The sequence below is a fragment of the Coturnix japonica genome, chromosome 1, assembly GCF_001577835.2.
Source record: "Coturnix japonica isolate 7356 chromosome 1, Coturnix japonica 2.1, whole genome shotgun sequence".
In the NCBI taxonomy this organism is placed as follows: domain Eukaryota; kingdom Metazoa; phylum Chordata; class Aves; order Galliformes; family Phasianidae; genus Coturnix; species Coturnix japonica.
In genome coordinates this window covers 142644965-142665450 of record NC_029516.1, presented here as the reverse complement: position 1 = coordinate 142665450, position 20486 = coordinate 142644965, and the positions used below count along the sequence as shown (strand labels likewise).

The window sequence follows — 20486 nt, the reverse complement described above, 5'->3', positions numbered from 1 at the left end:
ACAACTTAATTTTCTTTTTTTCTTTTCCTATAATGTGCAATTTTTTTAAACTATTCAAAACAGTATTTAGTAATCAGATTGATGAAAGCTACAGGATATACACTCCAACGTACATTGTCTACTCTTTCAGTATTAGCTCAGAGAGACCAGTTGCATCCGTGTGATATGTGGAACTGTGATAAATTAGTAACATCCACACTCAGAATTTCCTGTTATGATGCTGGCAAACAGAATGGATATTTGGTGCTCAAGGCTGTAACCACATTTCACTCATTTTGATTGTTATGCTGCTTACAGCGAACTAGCACCTGACATACCTAGGCAAGCAACAGTAAGAAGTCCATAAGTTTCAAAAATAACAACAGAAAACCTCACTCTTGTGTCAATAACAAATTGTATAATGCTATCTGCATAGGGATGAATTAAAAACATTTCTCCTCTCTGAAGTCTAAATTACTGTCAGTGTAAAATGCAATTTTATGTTTTCAATTCCTTAGAAAATATTGTAGCTACATTTTAGGCTGTTAAAATCTCACAAATAATTTAGACATCTTTGGCATGAAATTTAGTTATCGCAGCTTCAGTAAATTGCCTGTAAGTGCTTATGGTGCATTAGCAGCCCTGGCATCACTGACAACCTGTATTATAACAAAGGGCAAGTTTTTCTTCCAAGTTGTCTAGTTACAAGAAAACATCCTGAAATCTCCAAAGACCTGATAGCAGAGTGTTTTAAATGGATAACTGATGCTTTGTGTCTTGAAAGATTCAGCTTTTAAGCACACTCTTACACAGTAGTTTTCCTCATATTCACACCAAAAGATTCATCTCTTTTATAACAAAGTCTCCCTCTAAGTTCCCCATGGCAGATTTAATACATTTTCAGCATTGTAAATCCCAGTCTTCACTTGTGAGGAAGCTCTGCTTCCAGTGACTAGTGGTAAATATGAATAGCTACTATCTATGTATTCACATTCAGTGCTCTTGTCCTATCAGAATAAAAATGCATCCAGGAGTATATTCTAGTTCTCAGAATTCACAGTTCTTAACTACACAGGCAGTCTACAAATTAGACTGCTAACTGCTATGCTAAAATCTCATTCTGTTTCAGGCAGGAGAGAAATTTTTGAAGAACTTACTTCAGGAAAATGGTCTAAGTATCCTTATTTAACTGTTCTAAACTGACTTTAGCTACTTTGTTACCCATGGCATAATGAACTCAGTTTATAAAGAGTCAAACGTATGCTAATGAATTGTTACAGAATTATTGCCATAGGTATTATCAAAACTAAATTTTAATTTTATTCTATTTATTTTAATTCTCTGAGTGAGATTTTCATGTAATCTTAAAAATGATTCTGCTTGAGTGGCTGAGAAAGAGAAAGATATTTTGAAAGATGTATTTCTTGGAAAGCCCTGTCTCCGTTATGGTCTGTACACACACTAAGTGGAGAGTGTGCTTGCTACTCATTAAGATAATAACACATATGAATTTAAATAGATCATACTAATAAAAAAATGAAATTTAAAAGAAAAGGCAAAGAAAATTCAAGCTCTTGTGATTCTGTATTGAAGTTGTTTCATAATGTGTACTTATTTGTACAAAACTTTTCATGAATACCAGTTATTTTAATTTTAGAACAAACACAAACATAGGCCAATAGAAAATTCCCTTCAGTGAGAATTTAAACTACCTATTGGGAGGATAAAACATAATTTACAAAAAATCATTCTGCACTGACCAAGCTGTGTCTATTCAAACTGTCTAAGTGAGGGACAAAGAAAAGCATTATTCTGCTATCCTTAGAGAAGAAATGTTACTGTCAGATGACACTATGAAGGTCCAAGCACTTAACACCTTTTTGCATTAGTTTTAATTTAAGAGGTCAACAGTGAGATGATTAGCATAGTTAACACAAAAAAACAAAGGAGTGGCTTCAAAATGTAGACAAAATGTTGTAGAGTACTTAAGTAAATTAGTTTACAGAACAGATGTGCTTAATGAAATTTCTCCTAGAGTATTTAGAGAACTGGTAAAGCCACCTCAGAAGCATTTTACCATTTGAAAAACAGTCTGTGAAGGACACAGACATAATAAAATGGAAATATAAAGTCATAATATTCATCTTTAACAAAGTTTGGAAGCAGAAATTTGGAACTTACAAAATCATCAGTTACTAAGTCACAAAAATCCTGGAACAAATAAACAGCATGATTCATAAGTTCACAGAAATAATGAAAAGGATGTAAGAAGCAGGCAAAATCAATTAGTTAAATTTAGTCAGCTATTTAAGAACACACATTGTCATCTGATTTACTAATTTCCAGAAGATGGTAATAGCCCCTGTAGTTAGGTGAGTTGCAAGCAAGGTCATTAAGACAGCTTCAAAGTCTCACAGAAAATTCACAAACATTCAAAAAAATTGAGAAAGAAAAAGGTTGTCTAAGTAACTAATGTTATGTGAATGCAAAACTATGTATGAGTAGCCTATTAAGTAGAAGTCAGTAATTTTTCTTTTCTTTTCTTTTCTTTTCTTTTCTTTTTTTTTTTTTTTTTTTTTTTTGCCTAGTTGATCTATTTGATGTTTTCCTAATACTGTAGATGATGGAGAAGTGCACTTACTGTATTTAAAGAAAGCACAAAACTGGGCTCATCATTGTACTGTGAAGTAGATTATAATGCAAAATTCTATAAGGAACAAGTTGGTGCAAAGGTGAAAGACTGGAATGCAAAATTCTAAAAGGAACAATTTGGTGCAAATGTGGAGTATAAAATAATGAGATGTATAGAGACTTTTCAAGAGAAGATGAGAAGATCTGATCCGATCTAATCCAAAAATAAATTTAAAGTGTCTTTCTGTTACAGGAAATGTATCACAGAATCACAGAATCACAGAATGACCCAGGTTGGAAGGGACCTCAAGGATCTTGTAGTTCCAACCCTCCTGCCTAGCAGGGCCACCAAACAAACACCTTTACTAGATCAGGTTGCCCAGGGCCCCGTCCAACCTGGTCTTGAACACCTCCAAGGACGAGGCATCCACAACCTCCCTAGGCAGCCCCTTCCAGGGCCTTCACTCTCCTAGTGAAGAAGTATCCTCAGATGAATAATCTGAAAAAATATATATATACCTGTAGGATACAAAAGAAAATAAATAAATAAATAAATAAATAAATAGATAGATAGATAAATAAATAAATAAATAGATAAATAAATAAATAAATAAATAAATAAATCTGTTTTGCTCTAGCTTTGGTAAAACTTGAGATGGATTGTTTCTGTTCTGTTTTAGGCAGCTCAAGAGATATGAACCAACAGGATGAAGTCCAATGGAGAACTATCAGGAGTCCAATCAACATGGGAAGATTTGAGATTGAACAACCAGAGATTCTTAAAGCTAAAGAATAGGAAGCTAAAGACAATAGCAATCTTTTAATGTACAAAATATAAGGTAGCTCTAAAGAAGAATGTCCTGTCTATGGTGAAGTGGTGATATTGAATTGCAACAAGATGCTGAAAACCCTATCCTTTTAAGGAAGGATATTGAAACACTAGATAGATAGCTAAGTGACCTTTGGAGTTCCCAACCACCATCATTTATATTCTTTTTGAAATTTGTTTTCATTTCTAATTGGAGGGGAAAATCAAAACAAATCAAAAAGACTTAGAGAAAATTCTGTATCCCATTATGTGAGAAAGACTCTCTGTATATGTAAGAACTACTATAAATCATTTCCGCAGTCAAGCCCTCAGCACTGTAATGCCATAGGTAAGGCAAAGAACCGTAGGTAGTTATCTGTATCCGAAATTACAGAGAACTCTGCAATTCTTTTCTATGCCACTACCTGATCAAGACCATTTATTTTTAGACTGGAAAGTAAATCAGGTACAGATAGGCTCAAATTTCACTGAAAAACTGAAAGGGAAATTCAAATGCATTGTTTTAAAGTTCATGCATTAGTTTGAATTCAAAACTCAAAAATGAGTAGAGGAAATTCAACTATGGCACTAGAAACAGTTACAAAAGCTGATGCTATAAAAATACTTACACTCACAGAATGAGGTAGGAATGAACCATACATCAGAAAAATATATATATATGTATATCGTCTGATATATATTTAAGTACGCTTTTCCTTCATATCGTCTGATATATAAATATATATACATATATATATCAGACGATATGAAGGAAAAGCGTACTTAAATTCAAAAGGACACCTGTGCCGGTACTAAAAATAATTTATTACATGAATTGCAGGACAGAACAGACAATACATGCTTACAATAATAAGCCAAGAAAGGATCTCTCTCCATTAAAAATTTGACTATTACATGCATTTCTAAATCTGTGTATCATCTAGTGTAGTAAAATTAACTCTAATTAGCATACTATAAACAGCGCCATTAAGAAATTTAAAGGCTTTGAGTAAATGAAGAAAAAATCAGCTGAAGTCATCACACAAATCTTAATTAAGGAAGTTGTCTTTGCAATACAAAAGGAAAACAAAAACAGCCCTGTTGGACAAGTTGCTGCTATATCATGCAGGTCAGTAAAAAATTTAATGTAGCTCTCTTGACAACTAGTGAGTTAACTCTTACATTACTCAGGTCAACTACAAAATAACTTCTCTATCTTCATTTTTTCATCATAATTCCAGTATTATACATATTTATCAATGCATTATTATTATTATTATTATTTTTAATTTATAATGCAAATACAAGATATTCATATAATTACACTTCTAATAGACAATATTTTATGAATATACATCAAATTTATTTTATTTTAATTTTCCATCTTATTTATATACATGCAAATATCACTGGAGAATATAATGGAAACTTTGCATTTGTGTAAAATGTTGTGGTAGGATAAAGATAAAAAATAGCATAGCCATGTGTACACACATTGCTTATGTATTAATGACCCTCAAATTAGCAAAGATGATTCAAGAAAATAACCATAAATCCTATAAATGGAAACTTCTGAAATATACAAGGATTCCAGATTTCTCATTCTTCTGAAATCCTCTATCCTATTCACTGTGCCATGAAGAGGAATAAACATATAAGGGAGGGTGAAGCTTGGGGAAAAGGACAGACTGATTCCCAGGCACATGAGAGTTCTGTGCCACATTAAGGATTTTTTCACTCAAAATTAGCGAACCTGTAGTAACAAAGGGTTTAACATGGCCCCAACTGCTCACAGTGTTGCATACCTGGTGAAATCAAAATACCTAATATAGACCACAGGGACTGAAAACTGCTAACCTATTCTCTCTGACTGGTCACTCACAGATTTTTTTCTGGGACTTTTATTGAGACCATTTTCTTCATGGCTTTAAGAAGTGAAGGGTCCCTGAAGAAGAAAACAAGCGAAGAAAGACTGTATCTGTAAACCTGAGTTGTGTTGCATAGAAGAATTATTCTTACTGAAGCTAGATCACAGAACATGAAAAGAATGCTCTAAAACATATTCATTTTTTTTAATATTCTGGCACAGGGAAAAAAAAAAAGAAAAAAAAAAAAAAGCTCCTCTTGTAACCTTGACCCAATTTACATTAGAGAAGACAGGAAATTATGAGCAGTCTCTTTTACACTATTCCTATGTATCCAAAATTATTCCTTAGATATAACTTTATAAATTACCATACTACTACAGAAAGATCAAATTCAACAGGTGGCAAATCCTAGCGAAGAAAATGCCTGGTATTTAAGATACAGAGATAATCAGCTCTGCTGTACAGGAAAGCCTATGAAATTCAACATATTTCATTCTGCACTGATTTACATCAATATGTTACACTGAGTTCTTTCTAGTCAAATCTCTGATAAATGAATCAGTTACAAGAAGCAATTGAGTATAAAGCAAGTCTCAGAACAGGTTTCCATTGCATTTGTCACTATAGTAAGTGAATAAATCTTTCAAATCACTACTTCTGGTGCATTCCCACAAACCCTCATCATGAAACCTGAATTACAGCATTCTGAAATACAGAAGGTTGCTTCTTGACAAACATCAAGCATTCTAATTGTCTTGCTTTTTCCTTTCATCCTTAGTAATTACTTTTGTTCCATATGGTAACAAGCTAAGTGCCTTCAATTTGTGTGTAGAAATGCAGACTGATTTGATACCAAAGTTGCCTCCATTTTGTGTCATTCAAGGAGTTGGATTCCCAAATCAAGTACAGTTATGTGGGCTTGGCAACATAATAACTTCTGCTAAATTTTCCTCTTTACTATTACAGGAGAGATAAAAAAATAGTGGGAAGAACGGTTCTAAAGAAGTGCTTAATATATTTTTACAGTATTGATGGGATTCTCTGCTCTGTGTTCTTTAATTAGAGTAAGGGGTAACTGGCCACTCAGAAAATCAGGTCTGTTTGACAGCCAGATGCTTGTCTGAGGAGATGGAAGGAGGATAGGCAACAGGAAAAAGAGTAGAAATGTTTGGTTTTCATCTCACAATCAGTCCAGTGGGTCCAAGTGCAAGATCTTGAGTTGGATCAGAGCAATCCCAAATGCCAGTACAGGCTGGCCAGAGAATGAACTGAGAGGATCCTTGAGGAGAAGGATTTGGGGGTTCTTAACTGATGAAATACTCAGCAATGTGCACTTGCAGCCAAACCATATCATGGTTTGCTTTAAAAGTGAGCTGGTCAGAAAGACTGAGAGAGCTTCTCTTTTTCATACTGGAAAAAGAAAAGGCTCTAGGGAGATCTTGTGGCCACCAAAGTCCTAAAGGAGGTCTACAGAAAAAGATGGAAATGTATTTTTTATTTTTTTTTAACAGTTGATAACAGTTTTTTGTTGTTGTTGTTGTTTGTTTGTTTTTCTTACAGTATAATGGTGACAGTTTTAAAACAAAAGAGGGAAGATTTAGATTTGACATTAAGAAGAATTTCTTCACAATGAGGATGTTGAGCCACTGGGACAGGATTTCCAGAGGAGCTGTGGATGTTCCACTCCTGGAGAAGTTCAAGGCCAGTTTGGACGGGGCTTTGAGCAGCCCAATACAGTGGGAGGCAACCCTGCCTGTGGCAGGAGGTTTGGAAGCAGATGATCTTTAATGTCTCTTCCAACCCATACCATTCTATGATTCTATGACTCAGTGATAATGTTAAGTAAGTCAGCTGATAATAAAACAGCAGGGCCACCTACTCCTTCAGGCCTTCCAGCCGGTGTTTTGGGTACTTAAGGGTAGTGTTGCTGCAAAGGCAGTAACTACTTGTTGCTGTCAGCAACCATGAAGCTAAAATAGAGAGAAGAAAATCTAGGAAACAAGCTCATACAGCATCCAGTAACCAATGAAAAGAGGATATATATATATATATATTTTTTTTTTCTCTCTCTATATATATTTTTTTCCTGTCTGTAATGATTCATAAACAAAGGGAGGAAATTCGTATTTTGAGTGTGTCTGTCAGGGATTAAAAATGTTCAAAGCCTTAAACATCATTTTCCTAAGAGCTAAACAATGATCAGTATCAGTTAAGCTAATTCCTAGAGCAAGTAAATAAGTAAATTACAGACAAATTATTCACTGCAAATCTGAAGTACAGACAGGCTGTCCCTAAGGTTGATTTAACTTTCCCAGATTTAACTTGCTGTCTAAAACCTACACAACTTTGAACAAGGATCTCAGGAAACAAAAATATAAAAAAGCTTCATTAATCCTTAGTAATCATGGCCAGCACATAGTTAGAGAAATAACTGAGGATTATATCAATGTCTTGCTGGTAAAGTTGGGTTAAACTAGTAAACTTGAAAAACAGCTCATACATTTCCTTAAAAATAAAACAAAAACCTTTACTTATTTTTTCCAGGCTATTTTTGATTATTACTTTAAACTAAAAGCTTACATATAAACATATGCTTGTGAGACAAATGATGAAAATGCTGTGAGACTAAGCTAAAGTATGCATCTAGTGAATTTAAATAACTGGAATATGTTTCTTGATATGCAAACAACTTAAGGAGTAAATGTGAAATATTGAAGATAAGGAGTAAACGTAGTGCTTATGTTCTTTGTAATGTAATGACCCAAGGAGCAAAAATGATGCGCAAAAAATGTTACATTCTTTGGTAGGTACATCAATTTTATATACTAGATTTCATGCTCACACTGTGCCTCAGTTTACAAATAAGTGTTAGTTTTGTTACATCAAATTTATGTTAGCCCTGAGCACATTTTTTTTACCTTGCAGTACAGATATAGCCTCTAATAACTGTTTTCTTTTACCTACTATCCACTCCCATGTTCAGGTGCGTAGCACTCTCTAAGACACATAAAATAAATAAATAAATAAATAAATAAATAAATAAATAAATAAATAAATAAACAAACAAACAAACAAACAAATAAATAAATAAATTTAAAGGGGAAAAAAAAAAAAAGCATATAACTTCTTCAGCTTTGGAAATAATGCAAAGATCAGATTTTTTTCTCTGGTGTTTTGAAGTCCCAAAAGCAAATTTCTAGTTGACTGAAAAGGCAACCAAAACATTCTCTGAACACAGCATCAGGGAATAAAAATGAAAAATAAAAAAGAAAAGATTCTTTTCTGTTGGTTTGCTGTTGTTTTTGGGGTTTTTTTTGCCCCTCGGTCTTCATCTTCTAAAATTTCATTATTCAATTACAACTCCCATAAAAAGAGACCTTTATCTAGAATGAGACCCCTGACAGGGTTCAATAGGACTCTTGAAAATCATCCAGGAGTCTCTCAAATTCATTGTAGGCTTCTTCTAAACAAAGGGTGTAACTCGAGCTGCCATTTCTGAACTTAGTGCTAATGGTTTTCATCTTTTGCACTTCAGGGCTAAACTGAATATTTTATAGTGAATCAGTGTAGGAAGCTCTTGAGGGAAAGTAACCTAAGAAAGTCTTATGAATCAACATTTTCTATGTTTCCTTATGTATATTTATTTTTCTTCACAGTGCTATCAAAAATGACTTTTTTTTTTTTTTTAATTAAAACTTATTTTCTTTCCCTTAAATAAAAGGCCAAAGCAGAAACAGACTGTGAAGCCATTATATTCATGAAGAGGAAAAGAGAGGTTAATTCAAAATTCTATGGTCTGTTGAACCCAATATCTGCACGTTCCCCAAAGCAACAACAAACACACCACGGAAACTCAATCAAGGCATCAAATCCACTCCAGCAAATGTGTTGTGCCAACCCATTATTAATGTTGCCTCTCAGGGAAATTCTATATCAGCGTGAACTTGCTGAAAATATTGTTCACAAATTCATGTTATACTATTTTCTTGGCATCAGATGCCAAAGAAGGCAAATCAGGAGATGCCTGAGAGAGGGAAAAGATTCAAAGATATAAAGAGGGAATGGATATTTTTCACAGAACTGTCTCCCAAATAAGCTGTGTGAATACATTCAGAAACAGTTTAATATACTGATGTTGGTGAGCTTGACAGGTTATAGATAAGTAAGTTGTCCCAGTGAAGAGAGCTTCTGTGGATTTGTTCTCCTGTATTCCCCTCCATGCCAATCATGGCTGCAGGACTGAAATATTGGTGAACAAGCATAGATTAATTAAGACATTCAGTGCAAGGGTATGGAGCTCAGTTGTGTTCCCCTGCATCTTTTCCTACTGCCAAATAAAAACACCATTGTCCTTGCTAAAGGATTCCCCTTCACGTCTCAAGGATCTCTGCCAACTTAACTGTTACAGTGACAATGCCTGCCCAAGTGAAAGCATGGAGATCTCACGTCTTCAAATGTATCCCCTCACACTCTTTTTGGCAATAGAACTGGATTTCTGAATGCAAGGCAAAACACCAAGAAAGTTCATTCAGTAGAACCCTGCACAAAAAAATATTTAGCAATTTGGATGCAAGTTACACTGAAAGGTCTACATGAACATCGTCTAAATATGCATGCTAAAGGCATGCTAACTGCATGACAGACTCGCAACCTCAGAGAACAAATCTGATCTGAGATGGATGCAAACATCCACTTTCATAGATGAATGGCTGCAGTGGGTGAAAGAGAAAGGAAGAAGGGAAACTGTTCCATAATAAGACCTAATTAAAAATATAGATTTTAAAGGAAATTGATGACATGAAATTTCTGATAGTAAGAATGTAAAGACTCAAAATCATGTTGGGAGTATTCATTAGCAAGCTAACAGACACCAAGAAACAAACTCCCGTATGTGTATATATATATATGTACATATATATATATGTATATATATAGGTGTATATATATACCTATATATGTATACCTATACATATATGTATAAGTAATTTCATTTGATAAAATGACAGTGACAATGAAACAAGTCACATCTGAAGCTGTTAGAGGATTATTTATTAAAAGAATAAGTGATGCATAAAAACATTTTCACTGAGGTGAAAGTGAAAAGTGACTTTGCTGAAATATTAAGTAGCTTATAAAAATACAAAAAAAACACAGGAAGGATAATTCATTCAGAAAGAGAACAAATAGAATTTTGTATTCATTTCTTTGAATGTCTGCACTGAAAAATCAGCACTTGGCATGTGTCATGCAGCTGGGACAAAACCAGCCTGTAACTTCAGTTGATGCTCCAGTTGGATTTGATTTCCTAACACCTCCTGCAGTAAGGACAAACTGTTGTTTTTTGCAGAAGTTTGGGCAACTAATCCTATGGAAAACCTCTAAAAACACACTAGTTTTAAATGGAGGAAACTGTGAAATGCATAAGCCAACAGTTTTATTTGGAAATAAATTCAGTCTTTTGGCATAATTGTCGTATGGCACAGGATTTTATTTATTTATTTATTTTAACATATAGGAGGTGCTCATTAGGAATTAGATGTTTTCTGGATTCTTTTTTTTGTTTTGTTTTGTTTTGTTTGTATATATGTATATACTGTTATGCCATGTGTGCTTTTCTTACTTTCCTGTATTCAAGGGTGTATCAAAGGTAAGAGCATATTCAAAATATCATGGGAGGTGAATGTATATTTTGTTTCAAAATCCTTTTAAGAAGAAAGCAATATCCAAATGAAGATGGACCAGAACTGAGAATGTAAATTAAATCAAACACATAAAAAATGAGATTTATAGCACATTTGCTCCTTCAGTCTCTAGCTCATTTATTCTAAATACCGTTTCCTAATGAGTAATTTTCTGGATGTCACCACAATTTACTAGGGTCAGCATCCAAGTGTAGTACAAGCAACATATTTAAATTAGTTTATTTGGTCAGGAAAGAGCAATATAACCTAGCATATATCAAGAAATTATTAATTTGTGGATACTCAGGGACATCAACATTGCTGCTGCAATAGAGGAGCAGCAAGCTGCAAGTAAATTATCCTTGTTGATTGTATAAAAATGATTCCTGAAAAACTACTGAATAAATATAGATCTAGCTTAATTCTTCCAAGGAGGATATTAGTGTTCCAGCTGCTAAGTGTGTTTGGATTCAGACTGTGAGAAGCATAAACCAAGATCCAGGCTAATTTGCATACACTGTGCAATGTGGGTCGCTGAATAGAAAATCCTTACAATTCTTACTCCTTCTTTGTACCCAGGGTGCTTAAGATTTTTTAACAAAAGATTTCTCTCCGTGTGGGGAAAACAAAGACAATAGTGAGATGATAGCTTTATTTTCTGGTTCTCCCTTCCTACAGACAAAAAAAAAAAAAACAAAAAACAAAAAAACAACAACAACAACAACAAAAAAACAAAAAACCAAAACGGAAAAAAATATCCCAAGCTTAATACTATACTTTTTGTTGCTAGTTTTAGTCATCTATTATGAAAGTATCATTTATATGTGGTCGGTGTTTTTCCTGTACTGGAGAGAAATGAAGATTAAAAATCTATTAATTAAAAAGTGAGACAGTCCATGCTAAAGAGGATGAATTCTTTTCATATGCTGAAGAAAAACCTTATATGATGACATGGGCCTGTATTTCCTCATTCATGACAACCATGCCATATATTAACAAAAAGAAAGATATTTCTTTAAAAGAAAGCATGAGAATATTTTAGGTAAAATCATAACTACCCTAATTTCTCAATTCAGTGGGAGTTTTGGTATTTGCTAAACTTGCAGTAAAAATGAGTTATGAAAATAGCTATCATACAGGCCATTTTCAAAACATGAATAATTCAAACAGCTTCCTAATTATTTTTCCTCAAAAAATATTGAACTCTGTAGCTTGTACAATTAATACAGATGAAATAGTAAGACTTTTGAAGCAAATACTTATTCTATACAATAACATTTCATTACATTCTTTATTGTTTACTCTCATGGACCCTAGTAGACAATATATCCTGTGCAATGAAAAAAAAAAACAACAAAAAAACAACAAAACGCAAAAAACCATAATCCGTTTTACTGACATTGTGCAGTCAAAAGAGAGATGGAGAATTTGCACTTCACATGTTGTGAATGAAAACTGAGCATATATGTAATAACCATCTCTAAACCTTAATGAGTTATTGAACTGTGTGTCTCCTAGTGTGTCAGTGATCCTTTTTAATTTATTTTCTAGTTTCTACAGAACTTTTCTGTTAGAAAATAAAGCCCAAATGAAATTAAAGTGAAAATATACAATGAAGTAAAACTAATAAGAAACACATGCCTTTGAAATTAAGACCACATTTGCACCAAAGTACATGCATGTCTGGAATGACACCAGCAGAGACTCTCTGCCAGGAACACCCACAAGGATATCCTTCCCAGCTATTCTCTCCAAAGGCCCATATAAATAAAAAGGCAGGAATGACAGATGCTACTTATAATACTAAATATATACTCTCTCCTACATTTCTTAAACATTGGAGGCAAATGATTTTACCTTCCCTCAAGATGAAATGGACAAACTGAAACAAAATGCATATGTTCTTCCCACAAACACCTTTTTAGCAAAAACAGAATTTTCATGGGAAGAGTCTAAATAACCTGAATTCAAAGAGAACTACATGCATGCAGGTCAGAAATACAGGTACTGACAGATAGATTGAAAAAATAATGAAAATATCATAAACAAAAAACATGGACCAAAAATTATGTTTAAATGAGAATGAGGATTCAAGAAGGATTAAATTTCCGCCTCCATTATCGGCTTCTGATGAAACTTCTACATGGCTTAGGACAAGGAAGCCTTTTTATGGGCCTTTGAATCCTATAGATGGAAGTCACATCTACCCATAAGAAAGCAATTCTTCCTTCCTTTAACATGTTCACGTCTTCCAGATCTGCAGTAACAGAAGTAGCAGAAAACAGTTCTGCTGCTTAACTATCTGTGCAACAGAAGAGTTTTTCTAAACATCTGACCTTTGCTTATCTAAGTTGTCTTAGACACATACTCAAATGACCTTGGTACAGAAACTAAGCTGATCTACATCAGTGGATCATGTCTAATTACACTTTCATTACCACTTTAATTACTCTCACAGTCAGCTGTTGCAGTGCAGAGGATGTGTAGCAACGATAAAGCTTGTGAAACTCAGTTGTATGTCTAATCTGAGTATTAGATCCATTCTTCTGCCTTCTCAGTACTGCACACCTCTTTCTCCATCAAAATCCATGTACAAGGTTTGACAGATGAGTTTTGGTAGTGAACAGACCTGGATTACATCTAACAAGTCTAGCATTTCCAACAAATAGTTGTTATTCCATTTAACAGAGTACAACATGTGCTCTGTACTGGGCTGGACTGGGCAGAACCCACTTTGTTCAGTGGGAATAAAAACTGTGTTTTCCATTCCTTCAGGAAGATGTTCATGTATGATATGTATGACTTACACAGTGAACTGGAATTAAACTACTCTGTTCTGGTTGAAACCAGGACATGATAGCAAGTCTGTCAGACTATGAAGATCTCTCAGCAGGAATGGCAGAAACCCACCCATTATATATGAGATAGATTCAGTCAGACTGGTAGAAAGCAGAGAGCTGCAAAGAACAAAAACTACTGGCTGCCTTCTTTTCATCCTGAAATTCATAAAATCTCCTGGTGAAATGATATAATTCTAAAAAGCTGGAGTCCTAGAAAATTCTGATTAGTAAAAAAATGCAAATTTTTGCTCCCACTCAAAGATGAATATGAAAACATAGCCACTCCATTTTTCTTTACTTTGTATTCACTACATATCTGACTGCACTAGTTAAATGTGATCTATGTACCTTCAGCAATCAGCCTGTCTAACTTAACAACTTATTTACTCCTACATCATAATTACCTGGCAAATTAGCTATCAAAGAATCATAGAATCATAAAATGTCTGAGATTGGAAGAGACCTTAAAGACCACACAGTCTCAACCCCCCTTGCCATGGGCAGGATTGCCTCTCATTACACCAGGCTGCCCAGGGCCTCATCCAACCTCCAGGGATGGGGCATTCAGAGCATCTCTGGGCAGCCTGTGCCAGTGCTTCACTGCCCTCTGAGTAAAGAACTTCTTCCTAACATCTAACTTAAATCTCCCCTCTTTTACTTTAGAGCTGTTCCCCCTAATTTAAGTTGCTTTTATGAACAACTTGACTTAGCAATGAAGAGAAGTTATGCACCTTCATAGACCTAAAGAAAGATCCTGCTTACTTAATTTTATACACCTTAGACTTCTTCAGTAACCACATAAAAGTAGATCAGGAGATATAGTTCAGCGGGTATCTAATATTAAAGCACACATAAGGCTCATGTTAGAAAATTGTTTCTGAACACCTCTTTTAATAAGATATCTAAAAAGGCTTTCCACAGCCATTTATTGTGATAATACACAGAGCTCTTGAGTTAAACAATCACCCCCTTGAGTGATATCTCAAGTTGTGTCACAGCTTTCTATCTTTTTGCTCATGGCTGTCCATTGGGAAATACTTTTTTTTTTTTCCTTATGGCTCTGCTAGATTCCAAGACAGGCATATGAAGAATGAAGTCAGTTTCTATTACTAGAGTGGCTGTAATGTTGCAGATGAAACAGTGATTATATTATCTTACACACATTATACTACAGGTATCATACACATACATACATGTTCACATACACATCTTTTAGTACTACTGTTACATGTAACATTATATACAAATACATTAATGTAAACCAAAAGAAACAACTTCCAAGGTATTTGAAACCATTTTTGAGGAAAAACATGCTAAAATTATTTTCAAAATCATTTAAAAGATACATCAGAGTGTTAAGAAGTATGTGTAACTACTCATGAAAATGAAATCATCATGAATATAATTACTAACAAGGACATTTACAAATGTGTCTATCTGTTTTATATTTTAAAAACAAACAAACAAACATCATTGCTAATGGGCTAATTAATACATGTATTTACTAGAGATCAGCTTTCCTGTTCTTTGTGTATGAATCAGAAGAAAAACATGGTAAGGTTAATATTAGTATTAGTATCATTATGTGCTACATAATACAACACAACATCTGCTTGCAATGTGTATACGAAGAAGGAATAGTTTCCAGTCCAAGGAGTAGTTTTTGCATAAATTTGAACAGATTGTTTTTGCTACAGCTCTTAAAACTTCTACAAGTGTTAATTAAAACTTACTAATGTTGGGGTTGTTTGAAATTAGAGAAAATAGAAATGAAAGAGGAACTTTTTAATAGATTTGTTATATGATTAGTCCAATATCTTACATGCAAGTTAATTAAAATAATGCCTCCTTATTTCTTACAAATTCTCCCTGAGATTCTCCTGACACCTATAACAAAAGTGGACTATTTTCCATAGCTACCTAAAATAACATACCCATCCTGGAAATCCAATTGCTACAATACCTATGAACCTATCTCAATTTCTCAGGTACCATGTCTTGATGGGAATCCTGGGCCGCCCTGCACTAGACACACTGATTCCAAATGGCTGCAATGACCCAACTGCAGTGCTTGGCTGGATCCAATAGACAAGATAGAGGCATCTCAGGGATAAACAGATTTAAGGAAGAGTAAAACACTAGACAAGAGAGAAGAAAAAATAGTATGAGAAACAAACTTGCAAACCACAGAGTTGAAGAAAAGGAGAATGTGCTTACGGTGCAGAAGAACGGACAGCTCGAGGAGAAAGGGGATAGTGTTCTATTTTGTTGTTATTGTTGTTTTTTCAGCATCCGATTTTATTTATTTATTTATTTATTTATTTATTTATTTATTTATTGGCACCAAATTATAGTATTTTTTCTGAGTCTGTTCTGACCATGGCAATAAGTAGTAAGTGATACCACTGCCTTCCTCTCACAAGCCTTTTCAAGCTTTTTCATTGTTTCCTTCTTCCCCCCCACCCCATCATCTACTGAAAACGGGAAGTGAGTGAGGCAGTTTGGGTGGATGTGCATCTGGCAACCGGCGCACAGTTTGTATGCTACAGTCTTTCAAAAATTTGAAGTTCTGCTTCTTCACACCTAAGAAAGAGTCTGTGTTTCAACAGAGATGAAGGGTTTCACAGCTAGTGCGGAATTGAGCTACATCAGGATCAATAAGCTAGATTTTCTTCTGCCTCTTTTTCTGAGGGCTTGATCTCACTGGCTCTCTCAAGCACCTGTAGCAAATTGAGGTCTGTACAAAGTGACATTGAAATTACCACTTAAAAAAAAAAAAAAAAAAAGTGTCTGCGGGAATTGGTCCCACTTATACAGCAGTTCAAGCACTCGCAACTATTGAGAGGATTCAGTTCAATTGTCTTTCAAGGGCATTCCAACTCCCATTGCCAGGTTCTGTAGTCACCAGATTATGAGCTATGATAGTGGGCTTTTTTATTTGTTTCTGTTTTATTTTGTTTTGTTTTAGTATTCCCACTACTGAAACTGTATGTGATGATCTGCAACATACCCCTGTCTCCTTTTCCAGCTTACATAGATCTCTCCACATTACAGTATGATTTGTTGATAGCACCCCAGATTCGGCACTCTCCCAGCGCACTCATTACATGGGTGGCCAAAGACCTAGTCAATTTTCAGGATTCAGCTTTATGAGTGGACATGTGTGCAAAAGTTTGGCATGGTAGTGCTCAGGATAGAGCCTGTGGTTTCTTTTGTGCATCTCAGAATAACTGCTTTCTTCATAACTTGCATTAGAAAAATAAGTTCTATTGTGAATTTAATGATGCCCTTGCTTTCCACTGAATACAGGATATTATATTATTAAAGAGTGTTTTGTTTGCTATTGTTTTGCAACTACTTTCCAGCACTTTCTGTTTTCATATACTTCTGTCCATTCTGCTGAGTGAAAAGCTATAGTAGTAGCTAAAGAAAAATAAAATGCTTCTTATTCATTTTTCTCCAGTGCCTGGGAACCAGACTTATGAAACACCATGAAACAAATATGAACTATTTTATATTACAGTTTTCCCCTCCTCCACTATGGACCCCGCATTTTCTGTTAGCACTGGAAGGGGGTTAAGTCTATTTATGTGAGCTAGGGCATTCCTGAAAACATGATTATAAACCTCAAGTAGATACAGCAGAGAAATATTTATTTTGTTTAAAATAAATGAAGCAACTCTTGGATTATAACTGAAGTCATATGTTATAAATCAGCTTATTGAATAATAGAGCCTTGGAACAATCACCATTCTGGGACACAGTATTCTAGAATCATAGAATCATTCAGGTTGGAAAAGACCTCAAGATAATCGAGTCCAATCACAACCTAAACAAACTACCCTAACTAACAACCCTCTGCTGAATCATGTCCTTGAGCATCATATTCAAAGGGTTTTTAAGTACATCCTGGTGTGATGACTCAACCACCTCCCTGGGGAGTCTATTCCAGTGTTTAACAACTCTTTCTGTAATGAAGATTTTCCTTATATCCAACCTAAACTTACCCTTGCACAACTTGAGGCCATTTCCCCTCATCCTGTCACCTGTCACCAGTGAGAAGAGACCAGTCCCACTCTCGCTGCAAGCACCTCTCAGATATTGGAAGAGAGCAATACAGTCTCCCCTCAGCCTCCTTTTCCCCGGACTAAATAGCCCCAGTTCCTTCAGCCTGTCCTCATTGGGCTTATTGTCCAAGCCCTTCACAAGCCTTGTAACCCTTCTTTGGACCTGCTCCAGCACCTCAACGTCCTTTCTGTACTGAGGTGCCCAAAACTGGACACAGCACTCAAGGTGAGGCCTCACCAATAATGAGTATAGGGGCAGGATGACTACCCTAGTCCTGCTCACCACACCACTCCTGATTTAAGCCAAGATGCCACTGGTCTTCTTGGCCACCTAGGCACATTTCTACTACATAGTGAAACTTGCACAAAAACAGCTACAGTCTACGCTGCTAATAATAAACACTGGAAAACTAAAAATGTTTTTCTTTCCTTTTTGCTGCCTCTTTTTAAAGAACTTTGGGCCTAGCCCTTAGGAATTACACAAGCCAAACATAAAATAAAACTATATACATTGAAGACTAAACCAATAGGAATTTCTTTTATGTCCTTTCCTGAATATGCACTTTCTCTCTTATCATTAACGTATTATCCTCCATTAGTAGAGCTTACAATTTTCATGCTGTGAAAACCTGGGCTAAGTTGCTACATCTGCAGGCTAGGAACTCTCCTGTGCTTGTTAATAAAAAGAAAAAATGAGAAAAAAAATCAGAACCAAATTGTGCTATTACGAGAATGGGAGGAGAGCCTCGAGAATTAAAAAAAAAATAAAATAAAATAAAAAAATGGAGGGTCTTCACCATCAAAACAGGGGAGGTTCGATACCCTGAATTTTTTCCACCACTTCAGACATGTCAATCAAAGGTAACACAGAGCAAGAATATCTGAGTGACACTCCAAGATGCATTCACAAGCAACCTGTCTCATTCAAAGTCAGTGAAGAGACAGGACTTACAAGCCCACACCAGAAAGTTATTGAAATGTGACTGACATCTCAAAGGAGAAGTGTCAACAGGATAGCATGACCCCATGCTGAAACACTGCAAGGTTAATCAAAGTTGTGGCAGTCAGGAAGTAGAAAGACCCTACCTTAGGCTGAGTTTTTGTACTCATACCACTGAGTGGGCCACAGTCTCCTTTTTATGTCCTCTACCACTGATGTCTGCATCTCAAGTTTGCATCATTTTCCCACTCTTCTTTTGGTTTCCTTTTAGAAAGATACTAATATATGTTACTGTTAGAAGATTTTATGCATCTGAGTAATTATAGGTCTCCTTTCTTCTCCTATGGGACTCACTGAGTTGTTAACATATGAACTAAGATAGTAAATATGTCATTGTGTGATTAAAAGAAAATGCTACAAATTGTAGAATTATTGATCAAAAGAAAGTAGGTAAAGTGTGAGCTAAAGGATTAGTAGTTATTTTGCTTTCCAAGGAATAAAGGCAGTCTTTAAGTAGGCAAATGTTCAGGCTGTTCAATAAAGTATCCTCTACCTCCAGGTCCAGAGAATTCCTGACAGTTCATTATTTACCAGTACATTAGGAAATATATTCACTGGAAATATATAAATATATTATAGATGTAATATATATGCATGTACATATCTTTTTCCCTCATTCTTCTCCCCCTACCCACCCAGTTTTGTAAGTCTATAATGATTCTGTCTTCACTTTTTTTTTTTTTTTTTTTTTTTTTCCCCTTAGTTGGTATATCAGGTATCGTAGTCTCGTGCGGGTTGGAAGGAACCTTAGAGATCATCGAGTCCAACCCCCTGGGGTTCGAGCCTCCTGTGTAGCAGAGCGGCACTTCTACCACTTGTGCTGCAGGGGGGATTCGAACCCAGGGCTCTGGTGTTGCAACGCAGCATTCCTACCACTTGCGCCACGGGGGTAACTCTATTTAGCCTAAGCACATTCTACAAAATAACAGAGCCAGTAATAGAGAACAATACTTTAAAAATACAGCACACAGTCAAGGCAATAGTTATGTTCATAATCTCGTAGTTACAAAATGGAATCCTTAAGTCATTTAAGCAAGCATGACTTACTTTAAAAAATAAATAAATAAAATAAAAAATGTAGTTCTCTGGTATTTGTTTTCTCTCTTGATGGCATATTTTTGCCTTGTTGAGTTTACTTCATATGTTTCTTGTTTTCTTATTCCATCAGCCCATAGCAATATCCCACAGATACAAATAGCACCTTCTTGACACTGCATGTAATCAACTAAAAATGCTAGTGGCCCTATTCTGTTGGCTTTGTTCCCTGTTCCTTCTCCTTTTCTAGAAGGCAAACAGTCTAGAAAGTAAATATGCTTCTTCCCCTGAGCCTAAGGACCTAGAAACCTTTTTTCCACAGACTCACTGTCTCATTTCTAAATCAGTAGCTTCAATGAATGTCACACAACATTTCCATTATGCAATCAGTTCTGCAGTCAATTATTTAATTAAAGGAAGATTTACCAAATAACATCCCTTTTTCCTCCACTTTAAAATATAAGAACAATATGAAATATATATATATTTCTTTATTATTGCTTTCAAAACAATGATGAGAAAAATTCAGATGGGGAAGAAGATCACCTTGGGAATGTATTATATCAGACATGACTAG

General features: G+C 35.1%; 1 protein-coding gene across 6 annotated transcripts in view; it reads right to left on the bottom strand.

The window, feature by feature from the left end:
• PCDH9 (protocadherin 9) overlaps positions 1–20486 on the bottom strand; it is a 697873-nt gene that overhangs the window by 579674 nt on the left and 97713 nt on the right. The window lies entirely within an intron of this gene.